The sequence below is a fragment of the Mus caroli genome, unplaced genomic scaffold, assembly GCF_978045245.1.
Source record: "Mus caroli unplaced genomic scaffold, Mus_caroli_1 scaffold_3, whole genome shotgun sequence".
Taxonomy (NCBI): Eukaryota; Metazoa; Chordata; class Mammalia; order Rodentia; family Muridae; genus Mus; species Mus caroli.
Genome location: NW_028227258.1, coordinates 18,046,886 through 18,060,325, shown reverse-complemented (window position 1 = coordinate 18,060,325; position 13,440 = coordinate 18,046,886). Strand labels below are relative to the sequence as shown.

At 38.2% G+C, this 13,440-nt stretch overlaps 1 protein-coding gene across 5 annotated transcripts in view; it reads right to left on the bottom strand.

Moving 5' to 3' along the window:
• Bmpr1b (bone morphogenetic protein receptor type 1B) overlaps positions 1–13,440 on the bottom strand; it is a 335,320-nt gene that overhangs the window by 154,705 nt on the left and 167,175 nt on the right. For 2 of the 5 annotated variants that reach the window (XM_029475531.2, XM_029475533.2), the window contains exons 1-2: positions 5,250–5,316; positions 3,570–3,645 (exon numbers count right to left, since the gene is read on the bottom strand). The exons of the other annotated variants lie outside the window; for them this stretch is intronic. The gene's annotated coding sequence lies outside the window, so the exon portion shown is untranslated. Of the gene's footprint in view, positions 1–3,569; positions 3,646–5,249; positions 5,317–13,440 lie in introns of those variants that run through there. 5 annotated transcript variants of the gene reach the window in all.

Sequence of the window (13,440 nt, the reverse complement as noted above, 5' to 3'; positions counted from 1 at the left end):
TCCTACAGGCACCTTCTCAGCAAAGCCCATCACTGCAATGCTCCCTAAAATGGTAAACTTTGGGTTTCAAGTGTCCAAAGTGAGTCTTGATTATAACAAATGCACAGAAATTGTTGGATACAGGGCTGAAAAAGACAGTGGACAGCTGTGTACTAACACAGACAAGAACTCTCTCAGTGATAAGTCAGGCAAAAATCAATATCTTAAGGATCTGCCAAGGAAGAGATGCCGACACACCAAAACCACAAGGAGACTAAGAACAGCTCATGAGTTGCACTAGTAAGGAGGGAGGACAAGGTCAGCAACACCAAGTGCTTTGGAAGAATCCAGCATGGCGGAAACTGAAACTCAACACAGGAAGCAGAGAGGATGAGACGGTGCAGCCACTAGCATGTGCAATGTAAAGCATATGAACATGCTACCATGAATTGTCCTTTGTGAAGGAGCTATCTGAGAATGCATTGGTGCCTAAGCTGTTTCACCAGGGATGGGAGGTCAACGTGCAAAACCAGACAACAGCAACATGATACTTTTGAAAGCCTTGCCCACATCAAAGAGAGAGAAGGGTGGTTGATGCTTTAAAGCAACAAGCAAACATAGCAACAGAAACGGCATTTACCAGAGGGAAGGTGTCAAGCCTGTGCTCATTTCTCAAGGTGGATGGTGAGTCGCGCCTATGCCTTTGCTTCATAGTTACTCAACTGGGATTAACATCGTGTGAGAGTCTTTGAGATCATTTCACTTTGCTGTAGTAAGCATTCCATCCTGCTTATGTGGTAGAGTGCACATACTCATTCCTTAGCCAGTGGACTCTTGAGTTGGATTCCATTTGAGTTGGGAATCATTACAAATTAGGATGTTATGAACACTCACATACACGTGAACATGTTTTTCTTGAACCTATATTTTCATTAATATTTGGTGAATACCAAACTGCTTGGGAATAAACTCATTTTGCATTGTAACATTTTTAAATTATGTCAAATTGTTTTCAGAATAGGCTGTATCATTTCACAGCATGACCAACAAACATATAAGGGTTTGAATTTCTGTGCATCCTTAAAAGATCTGTAATTATCTCTCTTTTTACAAAGTGAAACCAGGAAATCTGAAGTCTAATCTCATTGTCGTTTCTATAGTGGCTAGTAATATTTAAGCATCTTTTTCTATACTAGATATCCACTACATATTTCAGGAAATAGAGACCAAACAAGTGTATTTTCATCTTGTAAAGCTGACTTTGCATAGAGATCAACACTAACTTGATATGTAAACTTGTAGACAAACCAATGCTTAGATTAGAATTGTTATTTATGTATCACTGTGCAGGCTTAAGATAATGTTAGGAAGCAGGTTTTACACTCTGGCCTAAATTTAATGCATCCTTGAGCTAGAGGAAAAAAAAGAAAGAAAAAGGCAAAAAAAGAAAAAGAAAAAAAGAAAAAGCTAAGTAATGAATAATTTTGAACTATTTTGTTGACAAACTTAATTGGATATGAACAATACAAATTTGTCTACCCTATAAAGGAATGAAACATAGATCAAGGGCAAACAGCTACAGGCAGAACATTAATAATCTAAGCTTGTACTCATTGTGCAGCTGAGAGTGTTTGACTTTTAATATAAATGACAGGAAGAAGAAAACACACACTACACCTAGTTAAGACTAGGCTACGAACATGCGTTCTCCCTTTTCGTTCCTTCGGGGACCTATTATTAGTCATATCATAGACATGGTGGCTTACCTTTAACTCTAAGGTTCTTTGTTCTCAAGTCATAAGTACTTGGTGTTCCCAGGACCCCACAGGAAAATCACATATAAGTCTATTAACCTTTACTGCTGCCCTTTATTTGAGCACCAATCCATTATAAGTTTTAGAAATATTGACTGCACAATTTGTAAATAGGCCATTTGTTCTTCTCAACTGGAACAATGTCATATGTAAATGGAGATGAAAGAGGACCCTAAATAAGCGAGCCATAGCAAAGAAAGTGTGCCCTTTTTAACTTTTCATTTGACAGCACAACAAACTAAGGCCAAACCAAAATAAAGCACCTTACCATTAACAAATAGAAAATGTTCTGAACTCCACAGCAGAGAGAACAAACTAAAGCAGAATAAGATATGAGCTCAACTGTCCTTAGTTTAGCAAGCCTGCAGCAGTAAAGAGCATCAGGGACATTGTTGTCGTCACTGTCATAGTTGCTGCTACTCCTGTATACTACTAATTTCCCTTCTTGCTTCATAACCACAACCTAGTTTCAAGATGATATAATTTTCTGATATAATATATGAATTTATAGAATAAAATGGTACTAAAATGAAGGTTGGTTTTAAAACGTGTTGCTAAACATAGTAAACACTTATCTGCAATACAATTTCAAGCATTTCCTATTTTTAAAATTTATTAAAATATTACCAAAGTAGCCATTTCATAACAAGTTATTAAAATTAATCCAACTAATTCAATATTGTCTACTACCATTGCAAAATAGACATTAGGTCCATGTGTCAAAAGGAAGAGTTTAGTGTCCAGATGGGGATTGTGGCCTGGTCTGTTGGGAAGCTATTCCTGTTTATCATAAAGTCATCGCTCACCTCTTGATATCTGTTCCTTTTTTGAGACTTGTTTGTATTATTTTTAATTATGTGGGCGTGTATGTTGAGAGGGAGGGAGGGAGGGAGGGAGGGAGAGGGAGAGACAGAGACACAGAAAGACAGAGAGACAGAGAGACAGAGAGACAGAGAAACTGACTGTGTGTACATGAGTCCAGGTACCAGTGGAGACCAAAGGAAGCAAATTCCTGAAAGCTTGAGTTATAGGCATTTCTGAGTTGCCTGACATGTATGCAGGGAACTGAACTCAGGTCCTTTACAAAAGCAGCATGCACTCCTAACCACTGAGCCATCCTTCCAACCTTGATGTCTGTTTCTTTAGAATTGACTCATTTGAAGATACTTTCACGCATGTATACAAACCCATCATTAGAAACATACCATTAATCTTTGTTACTATTTTTAATTTAAAAATATATACAATATATTTTGGTCATATTCTCCTCCCCCATCTCAACCCAGATCTTCCCCTCCTTAAGATCCATTAACTTAACAGAATATTTCCTTTTAGAAAAAAATAATTCTGCACTTTACAGGGAAATGGGATCAACCTCAGAGGAACCACAGGTGTCCCTTTCAGCAGCAGAAAGGTCATTGAGGGCATCCTGAAACCACCCACAGAAAAAGATCTATATCAGCTCAAGAAGGAAAAACAATGAGGCTTTCCCTAAGCCAAGCTGGCCCTTCCTCCTCCAGCCCAGGAATAATAACACCAGTTCTTCGGGTAAAGCTCAGCTACCCAATGTATGCTCAGTTTTAAAAAATTATTTATTAATCATCTGGCAGCCTCATTAAAATATCACTGGGTGATTAAATTCAACTCGGCAGTGCAAATAGCAACATAAATTAAGTCTAATAATTCATGGGTGAAACTAAAACAAAAACAACACTCGTTTATTTTACTACTTCATAACAAGCATGCTTTCATTCAAGGGGAACTGAAAACGCAAACCTGAGAACCATCATTAATCAAGGGCGGTGCTTTCTAATCAAAAGATCACTCAGAAAAGGAAGAGGAAGTACAAATCCTGCAAACAACAGAGAAAACCGATTTTAGTAAGAAATGAGTGAGCCATCTTTTACTTACTCTCTTTGGTTCATAGAGAAATGTAATTTCTTAAAATTAGTGCTCCTGATGAACAAAAGCAAAAAGTGTCTTATATGTAGTCAAAAACGAGAATAAAGATGGAGAATCTGTCTTATAGGTGTACACTTCATTAGAGCTGAATACTGTTGTGTATAATAATGTTTATGATATATTTACAAGTACTAATTAGGGTGAGAGGTGAGCTGACGTGATCTCCTGAGTTTTCAAGGCATTTAAGACTACCTGGACATGTTCATGAGATGCCATGGGAACAGGTGCATATGATGGGCAAAGGCGCTCTGGCCCTTCCCCTCTGTTCGGTTTCATTGTGTGTTTCAGCCTCAATCAACAAGAATGGTGTTGACACTTGGCTGAAGGCAGATGGCTGAAGTAGCACAGGAAAGAATGAATACTTATTTTTTCATGACCTAATGAAAGATAAAAATCACATTTATAAATAACTCAGTGTATTATTAACTAGCTTGTTCATACTTTGTTTTACAGGCTTTTTGTATTAAATAACTGAATACAATAATTATTTTAGAGAAATGTTTGCATTTAGGAAAGCAAACAGTGCTATTCACATTTGCCACTTAAAAAATACGAGGAGACAATATGAGAGAATATGTCTAAGTACAGAAAACTCGCCGTGATCTTAGGTTAATGAATAACACCTTTTCTGTTGTTGGCTACCTCCAGGTGGTGTGTAAATTTGAGTACCACAGTTACATGGATCTTTATGTGCTGAAGATCAGGAATCCCCAATATTATCTCAGTTTATGTTCAAACCAAGGATAGTTGTATGAATTTCGGCTTCACACAGAGAGAAATTGAAGTTCAAAGAACCGAAGCTAACAATGCATGTTCTCAAAGATTGAGACAATCTCAACTCAGGTAATCTCACAAAACATACAGCCCCCAGCACTCTTCTGGTGTAAGAAAATATCTCAATAGAAATATTTTTTTTCTTACAGCATAATATTAATTCTTGGGGGATAAAACAAACACTTCCAATTTGGAGCATATTGAACTTGAAATTGGCCAAACAATCAAAATTGAAGCATTAAAAGCTACCTGGAGTTTGCCCCCTTTCTTTCATTTCTGACATTTAGGCTTCACTTTCACATAATCTTAACAACGCAAATGACCCCAGGCTGGTCCCTCCAACAATGTTTCCTTTTTTTTCTTCATCAACTTTTTATTCTGTCACTAAGGACCATCTTGATGGCAAGAGGTTCAGACATCTCAGTGTTCACAAACAGGCCTCTCCCTGTTCACAGATAAGTCTGACACTTTCAGCTTCACTTCCTGGTGCCCATGACAAAAATCCCACGCTCCACCGTCACAGTAACACTCCACACCATACATTCACTTAAAATGCTATGTACAGCACTTCCACACTTCTGGGACTCTTCCTAGAACACCGCTTACTTAACCTTCACTCCGAGGGGCTGTGTTTTAAGCTAGAACAAGACTAGATCCAAATATGTGTTATCGCAGATGCAAACTAGGAAAAAATATTTCCTGGATGCTCTGATGGCTCACCAAGGTTTCTTGCTTTCCTCTGAGGAATGTGGAAAATCGCTTCACTTGAGCTGCTATATTTCCTCCTGAGGAAAAAAAAGTGAAAGAAAAAATAGAAGTTCATACATCTCACAAGCTGCTAGCAGTGAAGTCCTCACACTGCTGTATCTGTCGGTATGACTTTCTGGGACCTAGTAGTATAAAAAGTATAAGGCAATAAAAATGTGGCCATTTCAACCAGATGGCAATCTTTGAATTACACATGCAGTGCTTCTGAGATTTTGAAGCACAAAACCAACTGTGAGGTGATATCAAGATGTACTTAAATGCTTCAAACATGAAAACTATATCCATAAAACTATCAGAGCATCTTTAAAGAGAAGTTTAAACATTTATGTATGTAGATATTGCTGTCTTTGAGTGGCAGGGTGGAGCATCAAAGTTCAACTACAGTGCTGAAAATCCTCATGGGGGTTGTGAGCAATCAATACCAATGGAAAGCTACATTTGAAAACCTGTCAGGTGTTACTGGAAAATGCATCTGTCCAAATAGCAGTTATTGAAAACTTTATCAAAATTAGTAAATAATATATAAAAAGTCCCAAGTGAGCGGTGAAATCCTTATTCAGATGACAAGCTGCTCGTCAGTCCGCTGCCAAATGCAGATGCATTGACTCCAGTACTGGTGCCTTAATTTCCTAAGAGTGCACACATCGCACTTCACTCCTTGGCTTGGGAAACCCTGTTTATTGCACCATCCTATTAAAAACTACTTTGACTGAATTACACTCCTGACAAGCACATTTCTTCAACCTTAATTACCACTTCTAATGCTTCTTTTTTAAATTTTTTATTAGTTCTCTGACAATTTCTTGCACTGTATTTTAATCATAGCACCCTTCCCCAACTCCTAAGACCCGCCAACCCCCAACTATGTGTCCTCTTCTATTATTTTTTATAGCCATCAAGGATAACATATGCTAAGCATAAATTCTTAGAAATAAGTGGAGTATAGTCAAATATAGTTCTTATGAAAAAGTTTGTATTGATTTCATGCTTTCATTCAGTTAGCAGTCCTGAGTGTCTGTGATGGGGCTGGCCACACAGATACATTCTTCTGATTTCAGTGAGTTCAGTAAGGACAGGGAGGTAACCCTGACAGTCAGCATGTCCCAAGCAATACAAGCAAAGGTGTAGCACAAAAAAAAGATAGAATTGCTGGAGATAAAGCTTAAAGTGACTGTTTGAAAGAGACTATGACTAGGCTCTAAACACATCAATAGTTAACGAGAAAGCCAGGGAAACAGTCAAACTTTAAGCATGTTACAGGTGATAGGAAGATTCAAAATGTGGTCATTGAAGAGAGAAATTCCAGAGGCCATAACTAAGCCAAGGTCATGACCCGCTGCCCTTAGGTGTCCAATGATAGATTGTCCATATTTTCTAGGTTTTAATGTTCTCCGATGATTCACATTTATGCTCATTTCATTCTCTATCTGTAACATTGAGAGTATGATCAGGTGTCATGTTTTGGAGGAATGAAGAATATAATTACACATATTACACATGTTAGCACTATCATTTAGGTAACAGCATTTTGGTTTGGTTTGGTTCTCTTTTTTGAAAAAAAAATATTTATTTATTTATTTATTTACTTAATTATTTAATGTATGTGAGTACACTGTAGCTGTCTTCAGACACACCCGAAGGGGCATCAGACCCCATTACAGATGGTTGTAAGCCACCATGTGGTTGTTGGGAATTGAACTCGGGACTTCTGGAAGAGCAGTCAGTGCTCTTAATCACTGAGCCATCTCTCCAGCCCTTGGTTTGGTTTTCAAGGCAGAGTTTCTCTGTGCAGAATAAATTTCTTTGTAAACCAGGCTGCTCACAAAGTCAGAGATCTACCTGCCTCTGCCTTCCAAGTTCTGGGATTAAAGGTGTGTGCCACCACCAACCAGCTCTGTATCCGAAATAATATTCAGTTATCCAGAAGTCTTTAGTGACAACTGTAATCTAAGTGGCTTTAAGATTTCAGAAAATGATGTTGAGCTAGCTGCATGTCTCATTGAGTTTAAAATCCAGGAGGGAGAAAAAATTCAAATAATATGATAATATCTCAGAGCAAAATATAAAACAATAAAAGTAAAACACAATACTGTGTTTTGAAAGGTTCGCCTCAAGCTGAACACATGGAGGCACAAGAAGGTGTCAGCTATGTGAAGATATTAAGAAAGAACATTCCAAGCAGAAGCCACTGCCCATGGACAATTTACTCAGGACAAGATCTACCCCATTGAGGTGCAGAGTAGAAGAACACAGTCCAATGCATGAGGCTGAAAGATGATGCAGTTTACAGCTAGTGGCTCCTACATGTGCAGTACATTAAAACCACCTGGAAGGTTTTCACAAACACTGATATCTGAGTCATAACCATAAATGAGCAGGCCCAGAGTCAATGCAGTGATCCCAGATGTGAGCATACTCCGAAGCTCTCTGGGGGTCCAGAGAGAGGGTCCAGCTGAGACATGCTAATTTACACCAATAGGAGAAATTCAAATTTTAGCTCAATGATGTAACTGCCCATTGAAAGATAAAAGTTTCCCATACAATATTATGTCCCAAATTATCTAAACTCTACTTAGACATTTGCTTGAAAATAACATTATACCTTAGGAATATATTTCTTTCTAAACCACTTTGTCATTCAGAATAAAAGTGACATAAATCATTGACTATTTTTCTAAAATAATGAAATCATTTAGGTGCAAACTGATTCCTTTGGAATGTTCAATGTATTAACTCAAGGCTTTTATGTAATCTTCGTGTAGAGTTCTAGAATACTTAGAGTTCTGGCTTATAAATTGTAAGTAGCTTTCTGTTAAAAAGAGTGTACACACACACACACACTACACTTTCCTTACTATGACTTTCTTTTTCAGAGATGGAATCTTACTATGTTGCCCAGGCTAGCCCTGATCTCCTAGGTTCAAACAATCCTACAGTCTCAACTTCTCAAATATCTAGAACCATGGTTTCACATGACATTATAGAGAATTGCTCCTTCTGAGTGTTCATAATTGATTAGAGTAAATCTGCCATTGTATATTAAAAATATCAAGTACAGGCCACATCCCAAGGAACAGACCTATCAAAAAATCTGCTTTCACTATTGCAAGTTCCCAGTGCAGTGGCTCTTAGATCTCCTATTATCATGGTAAAATATATAACTACTTGAGGAAACTTAATTAAAATGTCATGCAGTCAATGCAAGACAAGATAACCCGATGGTTATCTTTTAGACATCCACCCAAAACACGTTTTACTCAAACTGCCTATAAGCTTGAAGATAATTCAAAAGTCTTAAAAATCAGTTAGCAATTAATAAACAAAACCACACCAACACCTTTCCTTGCATTCATATTACATTTACTAATTCCTAGGATTTTCATTACATCACGGAGCATGACCTGGACTATTAAGTTACATCCTAACTTACTGCACTAGATTATACAACACTCTGACTTTAGAATGCACTAAAACTGTAGCTGACGACCTTAGTTCCCCTGGCGACACTGATTTTTTTTCTGGGATGGATGGATTTTTCATTGTCAAGATCCACACCAATAGCCAAGATATGTGACTTCTTAGGTACAAGAATTATAGTGAGCTAAGATGATTTACCCTGCTTCTTTATTCATTTCTGTCACCTGTGATTCATTTCAAAGAGCTGCACAGAGCATAGTCCCTTGAAAGCTCAGGGAAGTCATGTACATCTTTCACACACACAGCCATTTTCTGGATCTTAGATCATAAATGCTGCTTCATTCTCTCAAAAGCAAGCTAAAAGTGAAGAAGAATCCAAGGCACTAAGCTGTAATGAAAGGGTCCAGTCTGTGCAGACTAAACATCCAAAATAGCCCCAAATTTGCAAAAGTGCATGTGGCCCACATAACACTAGGGATAGAAGATCAGCTAGGCTGGTGTGGCTGAGAGTAAACCCAAGGGGCTAAAGGGCTTTGCAGCTTCATAGGAGGAACAACAACATGAACCAACCAGTACCCCCCCAGAGCTCCTAGGTACTAAACCACCAACCAAAGAATACACAAGGAAGGACCAGCCACATATGTAGCAGAGGATGGCCTTGTTGGGCATCAATGCGAGGAGAGGCCCTTGGCCTTATGAAGGCTCAATGCCCCAGAGTAGGAGAATGCCAGGACAGGGAAGCAGGAGTGAGTGGGTTGGTGAGTAGAGGGAGGCAAGATGGGATAGGGGAATTTTAGGAGGGGAAATAAGGAAACGGGATAAAATTTGAAATGTAAATAAAGAAAATATATAATAAAAAAGAAATAACGAGAAGCACAGTCACAACCTCATGTGCTAAATGGGGTTTCCATGCCTCATATTCATGAGAGTTATGCATGTGGCTATTGATTCTTTACCAGACTAATTTTAAGAATCACTCAGATCGTCACAAAATAGCCATGCATAGGTAAATTTTTGGAAGAGGTGTAATTTTTTAAAGTGACGGTTTCTCCCTTTTATTAAATGTTTCCAGTAGCTAGCCAAACAAAACTATTACCATTCATAAATTCTGTGTGGCTAAGACCTTAATATAACTTAAAAGATGTGCCACCCACAATCATTATTTGTGTGTTTTCAAGGGAAAAATATAAAAGGAAGGGTACCACTAGATGCTATAAATAGAAGCTGACTGAATGTTTAAGCAAAAAGATTTGATTTTGAAAAGTAAAGATGTAAGAGGTTTTCCTTTTAACACAAAATCAAGTGCATCAGCATTGCACCAACTTTAGGTAATTTGTAAAGTTGGATATAAAGAAAGGTGGCAGATATTTAAAAATATTCTTATTATGTGTGAATTTCATTTAATGTATTTGATATATCTACTCCCCTCTCCTAACTCCTAGCAGACCACTTCCATACTCTTCCAAATTGGAATCCTCATTTTTAAGCCCATCACAATGGCAGAACTTTTAAAGGTATGAAAAATCAATCTCTCCCACCCAGAACATTCTTACAACTACAGTGTGCCCTGGAGACTCCTCCCACAGAGGGGGGTTGTCAGTCCCTTCTCATTCCATCTTGGAATTTATGACCATGGCAAATGTGACATTCTATGAGTTCCAAGACTAGATCATAAAATTTGATTCATGTCACACCTTATTCAACAGAACCCAGCTCTGGAAAGTTTTAGCTACCATGTGAACAGCCTTCCTCTCCAGAGGATACTCTGATATTACAAAGACCAACCTACCAAGTACAGAAACCAGCATCTACCATGAGTCACAGTATACTTGGACAGCTCCTTCCTGCTTCAACCCCTCCTGGTTCTGCCTCCAGACAATGACACTAAAAGGTGGGGCATCTTTTAGAGTAGCACAAAATTTAGTAATAAATTCATCCTGGTGATATTTGAGACAGAATATGTACCTAATGGGCGCTAGGTATCCAGCTAAAACAATGTTGAAGCAGAATTTAGGAAGAACATCTGACTTTTCTTTTAGTTCATTAAGTCATGGATAGAGCTGGGTAAGTTAAAAAAAAAAAGCTGTATAGTTTTCAGCACAACTTAAAAGGACTAATTAAAATAAAGACCAGGTTTGCTGGGTTAAAAACAAAACTTGTCTGCATTCTCTATCACATCAGAAACAAAACTGAGAATGACAGTGAGTGTCAGACTAGATGGAGCTAGGCATCGACAGAAGACAAATAAAGGGGAGATAGTAACTAAAACAGTGTTTATTACACTTAGGAATGTGTGAGTCGGGACTCAGGTGCTGTAATGCAGTTACAAGGTCTCCCAAGACTCTTAAAGACACAAGAGCAGACTCTTTACTCAAAGGGGCTACTCAGAGTCCTACAGTGCCATTACTTCAGCACCCTCACGGTGAACGATTTCTGATAAAGAAGTAATTATCTCTAAATTGGAGGCGCATCACTTTTTGCTAATAGAGTGAGTTGCTAGCTAATACAGTGACTTATGAATTGATACATAAGAAACCCGAGAAACTGTTATGGAATAGTATTATTTAGAACTGAAAGAAAAAAATGTTAAAATAAGTGTTCCCTTTGGGTCCCCAGATGCTCAAGCATAGAAAGAAATGGAGTCATCAGTAAACACAGCCCACACTTGGAAAAAGATCCATAACCAAAAGGATGAGTCCAGAGCACAAAGTCAAGAGCCAAGAGTCACCATGAACAATTGTCTGGAAGGACAGAGCCTCATTAAGCAAATGGCCATACGGTAATCAGGTGACTGCTCTGGCTCCCTTTCTGCTGGGCTCAGGAAGAGCAATAGGGATTGCCCACAGTGGCCCAACACTGAATGGGAGTGTGTGGAGAGCAGGAAGCTTGTTTTGTTGGTTCAAAGGTGCTCAGAAGACCCTTCAGCTCAGTTTTTCAGTACTCAAGGGCATTTACCTCTTACCTGCCCTTGTATTTGCCTTAAACACAAGACACTGGATGGCAAATGTATATCATAATGGAATGAGAGTAACAACAATAGTGCTTTGTCTACAGTACTATAATTGGCTCATGATCAAAGGAGAGAAGATGATGATTTCCAAAGATGACCACAGTAATAACCCTGTCTTATAACGTATTGCACTCCTGACATACACACTGCCTAGCCTGGAGTTCTTGACCATAGTGTAGGCCAAGTCCTCTGATTTCATAAACACAACATAAAAGGCAGAGTGTTCTCTCCTTGTTCACTGCAGAGCTCTCCCGGAAACACTCAGCTATTGCACTATCTGCTGACTCCTCAACTAGGAAGGAACCCAAATTAGCAAATTCGATTAGCACATTGGACAAGGCCAAGCTTCCAAAGAGACAGATTCCAAGCTAGCCCTGCCTCATCTGCTCCATTTCAGTGTTGGATGCACTCTACCAACTGTTAACCCACAAAAACTGTGAGACCACCAAACAGCTATAGTTCTATGTTACTAGGGATTGTCATGATCTGTTACATAGCAGAATAATAGAAAAACAAAGTGAGACAGAACCCACAGTTTTGGGTGCATATGAGAAATGTCACATAAATATTCTGAAAGAAAGTTCTAGGAGATAAAACATTACACTGATATTTTTGTGGCAGTTGATTTAGAGTATCAGGTTAGCATAGGACAATGCTTCTAAGGGATTATCTAGTTAGCAGAGGTCAGTAGAGGTGAGAATGCCCATCCCAAAATCAGAACAAACAAAAGGAAGAGAGAGAGAGAGATCTCTGTTTCTGGCTGCACACATAATGTGATCTGCTGCCACACCCTCCTGCCACCATCATACAAACCAGCAAGAATGGTATCCTTTTAGTTGTAAGTCAACATGAACTCTTCCTTCTTTAAATCAAATTTGTCAAAATAATGAGGTGAATAACTAATACTTGTGTCTCTCAGTCTTTCAGTAAAACAAAAATGAGGTCTAGTACTGAACTTATTTGGTAATGGAGAAATTAAGATGAAAACCTTAGTACCTTTCATACACTGTTACTGTCAATAAGATTCCTACCTGGGAGGTTAACTAGAGAACTCTAACCAAATCACTTTTTTTGGTGTTTATGGGTATTTTTTCATTTATAATACAACTATAAAACAAAATGAAGGAACAGAAAGAGCTGTGCAGACTGTAATCCTGGCACACAGGGTCAGAGTAGAGAATAATCAGTCCTAGGCCAGGTTGGCATACTTACTGAGACACTCCAAAAACCAGACAGACAAATGGTCAGAACGTAATAAAAGCCAGAATATTTGTTCCAAACCATCCATAGAAAAGATGTATGAGACCAGGAATGGAGAACTCTGGAGTGTAAGTCTAAAAATGCTGGCAGTCAATGAAGTAATAAAATGAGATTCTACAGGGACGGGGGGATATTTAAGGGAATTCTTTAAACCCTTTAATAATATAATTCAAAACTATGAATATATTTGTAGAAATATAAGTGTTAACAGGCTTAGTATATTAAGAAAACATACAAATTGGTGAGAAATAAATACATAGTAAGCAAAAAAAGGATGAAGTATACAACACAGGACAGCAACTATGACACAAACCTTAACTTCATTAAAAGGGGAGAAAACGACAAAGGGAAGGTCAGGTGAGTTGAACTGAGAGCATCAATACAAGTTTTACTGGTGTTCAATTCTCAAAAGGATTGGGAAAGAAATGCTCATTTTCCATATCTGCTAGAAGTGGG